Consider the following 13,801-nt stretch of genomic DNA (forward strand, 5'->3'; position numbering starts at 1 on the left):
ACAGCTCCATCCACAATCCATCCGACCCCCGAACTCCTAGGACTCAGTCCGGCATGTCCAACCAGTTCACAGTAATATCGGTTAGTGCAAAAATACATTTAAATCACGATAGTTATTTGGAAAAGTACTTACAGTGCTATCTAATAATTTTCGAAGGATCACGGTGGTGCAAAAGGTGGTGACTCAGCAACGAAACAGTGTAAAATACACTATGGCCGTAGGTCTCAAATACCCACTTTTGAATGGGGACAAACTAAAACCTGAAATTGATAGGGTAGGGCCTAGAGAGGTCGGTAAAGCCAATGGTGGTGGTGGTTTGCCGTGGGTGATGGTGCAAATGATGGTTTTAGGCCAAAGATGTCCAAATCGGAAATGGAGATAGATAGGCTTCACCGGTGACGGATCGGAGCTGGGGTTGGGTCAATTGGGTTGCTAGGAGGTCGAGGATGAAGTGGTGAAGAAATGGTGGCCGGTGGTGGCGCGACAGCGGCATTGGAGTGAAGAGAGCGCCGCGGCTTAGTGTGGTGCGTGGGGGCTATTGGCGGCGCGAGGGAGGCTGAGATTGGTGGGGTGGTGTCGCCGGCTGGTGGGGAAGCTGATGGGAGGGGCGGTGTCGCGCACGGCGGCGCGACGACGGTGGGTAGGGTGAGGAAGACGCAGACACACAGGGAAGAGAGAGAGGGACGTCGCGCGCAGGAGAGAGCTGGGGGGAAAAAGAAAAAGAAGAAAAAAGAAAGAGGAAAGAAAAAGAAAAGAGGAAAAAGAAAAGTGGGGAAAAGAAATGACGTCCAATCCTCACATCTTGGGTCACAGAAAATGATCCAATGAAAATGATTTTAAAACAGCAAATCAATTAAAATAATTTAAACGTAATGATACAATGAAAATAAAATAATTAAATCCAACAATCAATTAATTTAAAATAAAGAACAATTTAAATGCATCACAATAATAAATATTAATAAAACATAACAAATAAATTTTCACAATTTAAATATCATAAAATAAACTATTTCAAATATCCGATAATTTTAAAACAAGAGAATAAATTTTTGAATTAATAAAAATAATCCTTCAATGAAAATACACTAAAATACGGGGTGTTACAATACCCCCCAGACGGAGAAGGGAGAGCCTCTATTTATCTTGATTGCATTTTCCCGCGTGCACCCCTACAGGTAAGGCCAACCTTTGCGTGTTTGACCCCCCCTAACATGCCCCTGCACCCACCATACCCCTTGACCCCCCCTAACAACCCACTACTTCCTGCCAACCCCATGTCCCTTGTTGTTCCCTAGCCCGTACTTTTAGCACTCTTTGCATGCCTCGTTGCCCATTGTCCCCTACTGGGCCCAAGGCCAATATCTTTATCCCCTCATAGGAAGTGTTGTGATCTTTTTGCAAGTCCAGATTATCAGGTATTTTAGATTTATCTCATATAACTTATATACTAATATATTAGCTCCATATATTATAATTAACATTCTTAATTAATCTTGTAGTACTTAAGTTCTATCAAGGTACATAATAGAATGACTTTGACAATCCACCATCACGCCAGTTCAAGGTCATTCCAACGTCTTGCCGATAAAATGGTAATTAGTAACTTATTAAAATTCACTCATTTTTATTATATTATTTTATTTAAGTACTAATATTATTTTTTAAAATTACTAATGTGGATTTATTAGAAACGTGATGATCCCAAAAATGTCTCCCCCATTCATGTCAATGCTGATACTCACACTGATGAGCACAAGGAGTGGATTGTTCCTGTCGCTAAAGATAATTATGTAAGTGAGGTTATTGTCTGTGAATAAATTATGTAACATGTGAATAGATATTATGTTTGACTCCTTATTTCTTTTAATATGTTACTTATTATGTGTTTTCTTTGTAATTGCAAGAAAAAATGATTGAGTTGCAGTCAGCCTTGGAGGAATCCTCTTCTAGTGACATGGACATATTAACGCAAGCGCTCAGGAGCAAGTCTGGTTTGGTAAGAGGTTTGAGACGTTCTTTCAAGCGTGTCAAGTACATCATCCTCCACGACCTTATTTTCAGAAGTTAATAATCTTACCAAAGATTTAGATGCAGCACACCAAAAGCAAACGTTCAAACATCACTTCACATTTGAATAGATACGTTCGAATGATTAGAATAGATATGTTCGAACGACAACCCAACAACTGAAAGTTAAACATTTTACATTTGAATGCTTCTCCATTAACATCTGAATGCTACATTCAAATGTCTCTGACCAAATGTTGGAACGTAAATATTAATCGTGTGAAGCAAAAACAACGAACATCTAATTTTTTTTTAAGTTCGAATGTCAATCAGTCGGGTTAATGTTCGAACGTTGGTTTTCACGTGTGAACGTTACTAATTTCTGTGATGGATTTTAACTGTCACAAAAAAAATCATGTTCGAACGTTACATCTCACGGAAGACTTCTAACTATCACAAAAAAAAAAAATTGTGACGGTTGAACAATAAACCATCACAAATTACTTTATGTGATGCCTTTTAGGTGACGGTCGAGCTGACGGTCTCAAACCGTCACAAAATAGTATTTGTAGCAATTTGCTTATTTTTGGTGAGGGTTTCATCCGTCATAAAAGCTAAAATCTGTTGCAGTCATGTGGAATTCCCCTAATTAACACACCATCACCATAATAAAAAATAAGAACTACTGTCACCTAGCTGTGTCTAGTTATCTATGAAAGATAACCTTTATTTCTTCTGATGTGATACACGAGTTTATCGATCCTTTCGTGATCTTCACGGCCATTGTGTTCTTTGGGTGATCTTGTTGGCCATTATGTTCTTTGGGTGATCTTCAGGGCCATTATTTCTTGGGCCACTACGGACTGGAAAAGGAGTCGCAAGGTAATGAGTATAGCATTTACAAATGGTCCGAAGCAGAAAAGCATGATCTAAAGAACTATATATGGTTCATTGGAATTCCATGGTGCGTAAGTAATTATAGGACCCAGCCACAGTCAACTATTGAGCAAGAAAATTTCAAGGTGCATATATTTTATATGATTGTATCACTGAAAGAAAAATCTTCCACAGCATAAGTTCTACCGTATGAAATCGACTCATGACAAGGAAAGTATTTTTTCTTTTTTCCTTTTTTTCAGTGTAAAAACAACAATTCCTGTCATAATTCCTTTGCTTTCGCTAAAAATGTTTAGAGGTTGATTGCATTGGTTCTCCTAATTAACACACCATCGACTATTTTAACCATTATAAAGAAAAACAAAAACTAAAATACTGCCTCTACATCCTTAACATTACTAGTGTGTCTTAGAGTGTTAAGACCCGGGCCTGTAAATACACTTTTTCCCTCAACAAATTCTCCCACACCTTCTCAAATCTTTTTATTCTTCTTGTTCTCCATACTTGTGAAATGGCCATATAGACTATTAGATAAGGTTAATTCAAATTACCTAATTCTCATAAGTCTGGATCTTTGCTCGTCTTACAACCAACGTCAAATTATTGTGATTGCAACTCTACAAGTTAATTTTCCTAGAAGTTAATGAACTACTAGTAGTGGCGATTTAATTAATTGCTAGTGTTCAAGAGTTAATTAACTACTTATAACTCTCCACCCATATAGACACAACATGAATAATTGGGTATCCATTACTAACATAGATCACCAAAAAAAAAAAAAAAAAAAAAAAAAAAAAAAAAAAAAAAAAAAAAAAAAACAATTCTACACATCATTTTGGATTTTTTCATTTCTAATCACACAAAGTGATGTGACACATTTTAATCGGTTTCATAACTCAACCACTTAAATGGAAAGCCTCCTAAATGTGTCTTATAAACTTGTGTAACTAGGGAAGATGAAATTCATACTAAAGAACAATACGTCTATTTAGAAAAAATCTATTTATAAACTAATATAGGGAACAATACTCTCAACACCATTGATATGGGAAAAAAAATTGATTTATAAGAGATCATTAAAAAAATTTCCAATGGTTGGCCTTCTGCTAGACGCAAATTTAATCAATTGGTCCAATCGATTCGGAAGTGCCAAGACTATAACTCGGCAAGATTCAGAAAAACAAAGCTCCACTAGACTGGTAACTCGTCCATCTAAGCTTAACCTATGATTAGTCCTATTCTATTTTCGAATATCAGAGGAGTAAGAACTTCTCAACTACGATTGAGGAAAATTATTAAAAAAGATAGGCCTAATATTGTAGCTTTGGCTGAACCTTTCTTGATGGAGGATAAAATTCCAAATCTTTTGAGCAAATTTAGCTGTGACTCCTTTATTACTAACAAAGCGATGGAAGGGAAAATTTGGTTGTTATGGAACTCGGCTATCTCTATTCACTGTTTGGCTAGCTCTAATCAATTCGTAACTGTGAAAGTAGAGGAAAATGGGCATGTTTTTATCCTTACCATTGTGTATGCTAATTGCAATCAGATAGAGAGGAGAACTCTTTAGGAGGACTTGGAGACTACTGGCAATGGTACTATTCCTTGGATCCTTTGTGGTGATTTTAACATCATCAAAGAAGATTCGAAAAGAAAAGGTGGGCACCCACGCCCGCTTATTGCAATGGATGAGTTTAATCTGTGTACTCAATCATGTGGATTGCTAAATATGGGCTCTAAAGGTCCGAAGATGACATGGTGGACTTCAGAAACCTCTCTGCAAATTTGTACATTATGGCCTTGTCGCTTGCAATTTAGGCAATATGCAAGAAGAGTTTCATAATAAACCTCATGTCGCCTGCTATTTTGCATTTCAGGTCTCCCAATCCAAAAATAAGAAATGGGGTCTCTAGATGCATCAACCTCAAGGCATACTCTATCTCCGTCCATTCTCATAGCATAGGTGGTAGGATTATCCCGATGAATAAACAGACCAATCGATGCCGTAAGCATTTTATGTACTGAAGTGTGATAAAAGTTTGGAGGGAGACCTGGCAGGATAACCCACATGGGTACCCAAGGAGGTTCGCAGTCTTTGTTAAATTCCAGCGTCCAGGCAAACGGTCGGTAAGGAACTCCATTAATATCATAAGATTCCCCGGAAAGAGCTTTGTTAAAATCAATCTCATTCGATAATCGGATGAAAACATTACGCGGGCGTTGCATTATCAAGACCACTAGCACAAATATTAGTCCCCATCGACTTCGGATAAATTCTCTAATGGAGTCAAGGGATGGCCATTGTTGAAGGAACTTAACGACTAAGGAAAAATGAAACGAAGTAGTTGTTCGATCAATTTCCTCTGCAGCGAACAAAAAACACCGTTCCTCTTCTATAACTTTTGGTGCACAAAATGCCACTTCCATCTTTGGAAGAGGCTGTGGAGCCGCTGTGACTAGGTCGGCATACGATCGTGAGAGGCCTTTCAGAGGTGGCAAGGCCTCACTGGCCGCCATGTATGCTAAGAGGCCGCAACGAAGGCAATGAAACCCTAGCAGAGCTGTTTTTTTCTCATGAGTAGATCACGTGTTTGTTTATTGCTAGACTTAATTGCTAGCAATGGAACTCCATTGTAAGTTAGAACATAATAAAGGGTAAGAACTTCTCCTTCCCAATCTGTGACACCTCGTATTTTAGTATATTTTTAATTGAATGGGTATTTTAATTAATTTAAATATTGGTTCTTTTATCTTAAATTTATCAGGTTTTCTCGTTGGTTTATTTTTATGAATTTTAAGTTGTATAATTTATTTTGATATACTTTCTTAATATTAATTATTGTTTTGCATTTAAATTGCTCTTCAATTTAAATTAGTTTATTGTTAGATTTTATTATTTTATTTTACTTAATCACTGCATTTAAGTTATTTTATTTAAATTATTGTTTTGAAATCATTTTCGTTGGATCAATTTTGTAACCCAAGTTGTGAGAACTGGACTTCATTTTTTTCTCTCAATTTTTCTTTTTCCCCTTTTTCTTTTTCTCCTCTTTTTCTTTTCCTTATCTTTCTTTTGTTTCTCGTTATTTCTTCTCTGTTTCTCTCCCAGCCCGCACGAATTCCTCCCCTATCCCCCGTTCGTTTGCTTTGTCAGCCCCAAGCGCCGCCATGCACTGTCCGTGTCCACCACCTCCCCTCTCAACCTCATCCTCACTGGTCGGCGACCACCTCCCTGTGTTTTCAGCTCCTCCCGCACCACCATTAATGCGCACGTGCGGCCTCAAGCCGCGACATTCCTTGCGTCTTTTTGCCGCCGTCGTGCCTCCTTAGGCCACCATCTCTTCACCACATCATCCTTGACCTCCTAGTAACCTAAACCACCCATCCTTAGTTCCGATCTGTCACCGATGAAGCTCCACCATCTACTTTTCGGATTTGAGCATTTTGTCCTCCAAACACCTCCCATGCCGCTATCCACGGCCAACCACCACCACCACTAACTTCATCGACACCTTTAAACCCTTCCTTTGTAATCTCAAGTCTTCGTTTGTCACCGTTCAAAAACTTGCATTTTGAGATCCACGGCCACAACGCATTTTGCGCTGTTACGTTGCTGTGCCGCCACTTCTAGCACCTCTGTGATCCTTCAAAAATTATATTATAGCACTGTACGTATTTTTCCAAAAAGCTTTCGCAATCTAAATATATTTTTTTGCGCTAACTCATTTTTTTATGTGCACTGGTTTGGTTGTACCGGATTGAGTCCGAGGAGTAAGGGGGTCGGTTGGATTGGTTGATGGAGTTGTTTGTGTGATTGGTTTATGCTGGGATTTGTTGGCTGTTTCGGGTTTAAATATTAGTGTTTTGAAATTTGACATTAGTTATGGTGGATATTGATGAATTTAGAAAGGGATGACATTTAGAGTTGAGAGAATTTTAAGTTTTATTTTAGGAATTAAAATAGGTACTTCAGGTGTAGTATGAGATTTATCTGTTTACCGGAGAGTTATTTAAGTTACATGAAACTTTTATACTTGACGAATGACAATTGTTCAGTATTGTTGTGAAGAATTTCTGAATAAGCTAAGAGACCCAGGTAAGCGGGATTTCTATGCTAGATTTGCATAAAAAGAAATGAACTGAGGTTGGTTTGTAAAATTATGCATGTTATTTTCAAAAGAAAATGTGAAAAACAATCTCAATATATGTTTTACATTCACTCATGAAATATGTATAAAAGATTAAAGAAATGTTTTTGACATGAAAAGTGTAGACATGAGCAATATTTGACATGTTTCTGAAATGTGCAAAAGAGCGAATATGAAATTGAGATTTTTATACATGTGATATAAAATATTTTGGAACTGTTATTGATCATCTGAAAATGATATGAATGTGTTCAGCACGTGATTTGATATGATATGGATATGAAAACCTTTGGCATACGCATCTGCTTTGATTCTGATTCTGAATATGGTTCTGATATGATGATATTGGTTCACGTGATATGGTTGGTACCAATATGATATGATATGATATAAGTGCACCCACTTTGGAAACAAAGTGGTCTTTTATGTGTTCTTTCCTGTATGCACACTCGGGGCTCCGAGATTGAAAAATGAGAAGTTTCATGTAACACTCCTTATTTTAATGTATTTTTTTACTGAAGGATTATTTTTGATTGTTCAAAAATTTATCCTCTTATTTTAAAATTGGTTGGATTTTTAGTAAGTTTATTTCTATGATTTTAATTTGGTGAAAATTATTTTTATGTGCTTTCCAAATATTTATTTATTGTTATGCATTTAAATTGCTTTTAATATTTAAATTAATTACTGTGGGATTTAATTATTTCAATTTGACTTTACCATTACGTTTAAATTATTTTATTTAACTTGTGGTTTTAAACTCATCTCCGTTGGATCATTTTTGTGACCCAAGTTATGAGGATTGGACCTCATTTCTTTTCCCTCCATCTTTCTTTCCTTCCTTTTCTTTTTTTTCTTTTTTTCTTCTTTATTTTTCCCCTCCCCGTGCGCGCGACCCAGCCCCCTCTCTCTCCCCGTGTCCATCGCCTTCCACGCCAGCGCCGCCGTGAGGCAGCGGTGGCCTTCACCGCCCACCCCATTGTGTTCCCCTGCCGCCGGCGACCTCACCCCACCAACCTCACCTCCATCCGCGCCGCCGTTAACCACCACCAGCCCTTCAAGCCGCGGCGTCACTTTCGTTCCAGCGCCGCCGTCGCGCCACCTCCGGTCACCATCTTCACACCACATCATCATCGACCTCTTGGCAACCCATTGGATCCAACCCCAGCTCCGATCCGCCACCGGTGAAGCTCCACCATCTACATTTTCGATTTGGGTATTTTGGTCTTCTACCGCCCATTCCGCCGCCACCCACGGCAAACCACCACCAACATTGGCTTCACCGACCTCCCTAGGCCCTACCCTATCAATCTTGGGTCTTCGTTTGCCTCCGTTTGAAAGTTGGTATTTGTGACCCACGGTCACAGTGTATTTTACACTGTGGTGTTGCTCAAAAGTCGCCTTTTTCAACTTCGTGATCCTTCAGAAATTGTTATATTGCACTGTAAGTATTTTTCCGTAAAGAACTTTCGTGATTTAAATATATTTTTACACTAACACATATTATCTGTGAATTGGTTTGTTTTGCCGGACTGAGTCCGAGCAGTTTCGGGAGTCGGATGGATTGTGGACGGAGTTGTTGTGTGTTTGTTTGCATTGTGAATTGTGGTTGTTGGTTGTTGGTTATGGCTTGTTCATGTAGATCGCATATTGCACGCATGATCATGTTTGTAAAAAAAAACTTGGTTTTCGCATGATTGCATACATGTTCATGTGTTTATTGAAAATTGGATTCTCATGTGAGTAAAAGGAAAAGAGATTGTAGGGATGGTGGTAAGCAGGGACGGTGGTAGAGTCCCGCCTGCGATTCCCGCCTACGGTGCACGCGATAGGGATGGTGGTAAGTAGGGATGGTGGTTGTGTCCCGCCTGCGATTCCCGTCTACGGTGCACGCGGTAGGGATGGTGGTAAGCAGGGACGGTGGTAGAGTCCTGCCTGTGATTCCCGCCTACAGTGCTCTGTTAAGTATTCATTGTGTGTAAAGGAACTGTAGGGATGGTGGTAAGCAGAGATGGTGGTAGAGTCCCGCCTGCGATTCCCGCCTACGGTGCATGCGATAGGGATGGTGGTAAGCAGAGATGGTGGTTGTGTCCCGCTTGTGATTCCCGCCTACGGTGCACGCAGTAGGGATGGTGGTAAGCAGGGACGGTGGTAGAGTCCCGCCTGCGATTCCAGCCTACAGTGTCCGATAAATGGGTTGTTTGTGTGAATCATTTTCTGGGAAATTGACAAACTATATTTTTGGGCCAAAATGGGATTTTTGGCGTGTGTTGGAAATAATCATTTTTCTGGAAAAATGGTATTTTATGACTAAATGTATTTTGTCATATTGTTGGTTGCATTAATGTATTTTTATCCCGAGAGTTGTTTGGTTTATACTTACCTGTGGTACCATTTTATGGTATCGCAGATTTTGATGCAGATGATGATGGCGAGCCTTAGCTTGGCTCCGTTGGTGGAGTGATCTGAGATTGCTCCTGTTTAGCGAGTTATGTTTTTATCAATTTATGTATTTACCTTTTGTATTATATTTGGGATGACTGTATAACTTTTAAAGATAAATTATTTTGGACACCTGTATTTAAATTTCTGGTACTTAGTTGACTTATTTATATTATCCGCTGCGACTTTTATTGTGCACCTTTGCATGTTGCACACACACTTGAGCACATTTCGTTGGGATGCGTGACCGTGATGTCACCATCCTGACGTCACGATTCCCTTGTTTTTTGTACGTGGGAGTTGGGGCGTCACATTTCACAACATGATACTGCCTGGTTTGGCCACCGGGGATGGCACAACCCTACCACGGGAGTTAAATATGGTATATGACATGATACGATACGATATGATATAATAAGATGAAGATGTGCAGTTATGTTATCCCAAAGCCCTTTTTGAATATGAAAATGGTTTATGAGTATGAAAAGATTGAAAAGTTGCTCTGATTTTTCTGATAACACGTTTTGAGATATGTATATGAGAATGAAATGTTTTATTTCTACATACCAAACTTTCTAAAAATGGCTCATGTTTACATACTAGTATATGTTCTCTGCTTATTGAGTTGTGGATAACTCACCCTTATCTTCATATATTTTCAGGTGACATTGATTACCCAGCTGGGGATCAGGAATAGAAATTGGAGCTTGGCTAGATATGGATGGAAGGTCGAGTACCGATGGGTACCATTGTTAGTAGAAGGATTTAACTTAAGTATTTGAAGTACTTTATGTTGTTTGGACCTATTAAGACCTAAAAATATATCGTTTTATTTTGTTGAGATTATTGAGAGATTGTGGACCCCCTTTGGTTTATGTTATTCTGTAATGATGACTTATGGAGTTTGTATTATGGTGATTTGGAAAATATGAGATTGTGTACTATTTATGAAGTTCTTGGAGTCTTAAATGCCTGATGCAACACCTCGTATTTTTGTGTATTTTTTTTGAATGATTATTTTTATTAATTCAAAAATTTATTCATTGTTTTAAAATTGTCGGATTTTTAAATGGTTTATTTTATGATCTTTAAATTGTGAAAATTAAATTTGATGTCTCCTTAATATTTATTATTGTTATGCATTTAAATTGTTCTTTATTTTAAATAAATTTATTGTGGGATTTAAATATTTTATTTTCATTTTATCATTACGTTTAAATTATTTTAATTGAGATGCTGTTTTGAAATCCTTTTCGTTGGATCACTTTTGTGACCCAAGATGTGAGGATTGGACCTCATTTCTTCTCCTCCATTTTTCTTTTCCCTTTTTCTTTTATTCTTCTTCTTTTTTCTTTTTCTTCCCTCGCTCTCTCCTCACCTGCACGCTGCCCCCTCTCTCTCCCCGTGCGATTTTTCTTCCTCCCAGCCCGCCGCCACCACGCCACCGTGCACCTCACAGCCCAGCCCATCTTCTTTCCCTCGCTCCGGCGACCACCCCCGTCCATTCTTAGCCCCTTTCGTGTCGCCGTTTGCCCCCACGAACCTCTCAAAGCCGCGACACATCTTGAGCTCGCGCGCCGCCGTCGCGCCACCTCCGGCCACCATCTCTTCACTACTTTATTCTCGATCTCCTAGCAACCTAACCCACTCATCCCCAGCTCCGATCCACCGCCGGTGAAGCACATCCATCAACATTTCCATTTTGGGCATTTTTGGCCTTAAACCGCCCTCTACGCCGCTACCCACGGAAAACCACCACCACCACTAGCTTCACCGATATCCCTAAGCCATATCCTATTAATCTCGAGTCTTGGTTTGACCCCGTTCAAAAATGGGTATTTGAGACCCATGGCCACAGTGCATTTTGCACTGTTACATTGTTGTGTTGCCACTTCTTGCACCTCCGTTATCCTTCAGAAATTATATTAAAGCGTAGTAAGTATTTTTCCAAATAACTTTCGTGATTTAAATGTATTTTTGTACTAACTCAATTTATCTGGGAACTGGTTGCTTATGCCAGACTGAGTCCGAGAAGTAAGGGGGTCGGATGGTTTGGGGATGAAGTTGTTTGTGTGATTGGATTGCGTTGTCATTAGTTGGTTATTGGATATTGGTGTTGTTTCATGTATATGGCATATTTGCACGCATGTTCATGTTTGTAAATGAAAACTGGGTTTTCGCATGATTGCATACATGTTTATGTGTTTATTTAAAAATTGGATTTTCATGTGAAATGGTTTTGATTGTGTTTGAAATGACTGGATTGATTGGTTTGAAAAAAAAGAAAAGAGACTGTAGGGATGGTGGTAGGCTCCCGCCTGCGATTCCCACCTATGGTACATGCGGTAGGGATGGTGGTAGGCAGAGATGGTGGTTGTGTCCCGCCTGTGATTCCTGCCTACGGTGGACCCAGAGGGATGGTGGTATAGTCCTGCCTGTAATTCCCACCTACAGTGCTCTGATAAGTATTCATTGTGTGGAAAGGAACTATAAGGATGGTGGTAAGTAGGGATAGTGGTAGAGTTCCGCCTGTGATTCCTGCCTAAGGTGCACGCAGTAGGGATGTTGGTAAGCAGGGATGATGGTTGTGTCCGGCCTGTGATTCCTGCCTACGGTGCACGCGGTGTGGACGGTGGTATAGTCCCGCCTGCGATTCCCGCCTACAGTGTCCGATAAATGGTTGGTTTTTGTGTGAATCATTTTCTGGGAAAATGATAGATTATATTTTTGGGCCAAAATGGAAATTTGGCGTGTGTTGAAAAATATTCATTTTCGGGAAAAATGATATTTTGAGGCTAAGTCGTATTTTATCGTATGCATGCATGTTGGTTGCATTAATATGTTTTTATCTCGTGGGTTGTTTGGGTTATTACTTACTTGCGGTACCATTTTATGGTACCATAGATTTTGATGTAGATGAGGACGAAGAGCTTGAGGGATCGGCTCCTTGAGGAGAATGACATGTGGTTGCTTTTGGATTATGGAATTTGTTTCCCACTCTTGTATGTATATGAGGTGTATTATATTTTTAATAGATAACTGTATAACTTTTTAAACCACTATTATTTTGGATATTTGTATTAAATAATTCTGGTACTTAGTTGACTACTTTTAATTTATCCACTGCGACTTTTATTGTGTACTTTTGCATGTTGCACACATTTGAGCACATTTCGTTGGGGATGTGTGACCCGTGTTGTCATCATCCCGATGTCACGATTCTCGTGTTTCCGTATGTGGGAGTCGGGGCGTCACACCTGGAGAGACAAGTTTGTAAGTGACAGGTAGTAATTCTCCGACCCTTCCGGGTACAGGGCGTTACACAATTAATATGGAATCTCATATACCACTTACTCTTATCACTTATCATTTAATATGGAGTATCATACGTACAATAATAAGATGATCATAATTTATTTTAGTTGCTAACGTAATGGTAACTACTACCAGCCATTACATAACGGATACAAGAGGACAATTACTTGAAAGTACTACTTGTGCTTGCCTATGCCACTTCCTTCTTGATCTTTATCTTCCACCCAATGCAATGTCAATTCACTTCCACTGTATACATCAGTCTAGTGATTGACTTTTTCCAATACACATGACCCTTCCAAGAAAATATCATCTCAAGTTCTTACTCGAATTTGAGGCTTTAAGCGGGATAGAGAGTGACAAATGAAATGGGCCTTACAACATTTATTGTTCATTTTATGTTGTCCGAAATATTTATATGGAAAATAATAAATATTGTAAGGTCCACAGTCTACTTCAGATGTCACTCACTCTCTCACTTAATGCCTCAAGTTTGGACAATAATTTGAGGTACTCTTTCGAATATGATGCAGATGTCATCACTAAGGCCACATGTGTTAACCAGCAAGGTGTGGAGATGCGGTGGCACATGAAGCTCACACAAGGTCTTGAGTTGTGCGCATGATGAACCTCATGCATCAATCGTTTTCTAACGATTTCCCAATATATAGACAGACTGATGGTTAGGGAGAAGCGTGGGGTGGTGTTTGTATGTTTTCTTCATGAGAAGGTAGCAAATCAAGCATGAGTTCAAACTAGAGAAAAATAAAACTATAAAAAACTTATAAACATTGGGGAGAGGGAAGAGCTCTTTTTCAATGGGGAAAAGTACAAGAGAAGTATTAATACAAATAAATCTTATACAAATAAATTTATAAGCTGACGTCTTGATGTAATGCTTAAGACATACTTGACAAAAAAAAAAAAAACTTTACAATCTAATGGATTACAATAAACTACGTTAGTGCAAAAAATTTACTGTATAACTA

This window comes from Juglans microcarpa x Juglans regia, chromosome 2S, assembly GCF_004785595.1.
Source record: "Juglans microcarpa x Juglans regia isolate MS1-56 chromosome 2S, Jm3101_v1.0, whole genome shotgun sequence".
Lineage (NCBI taxonomy): Eukaryota > Viridiplantae > Streptophyta > Magnoliopsida > Fagales > Juglandaceae > Juglans > Juglans microcarpa x Juglans regia.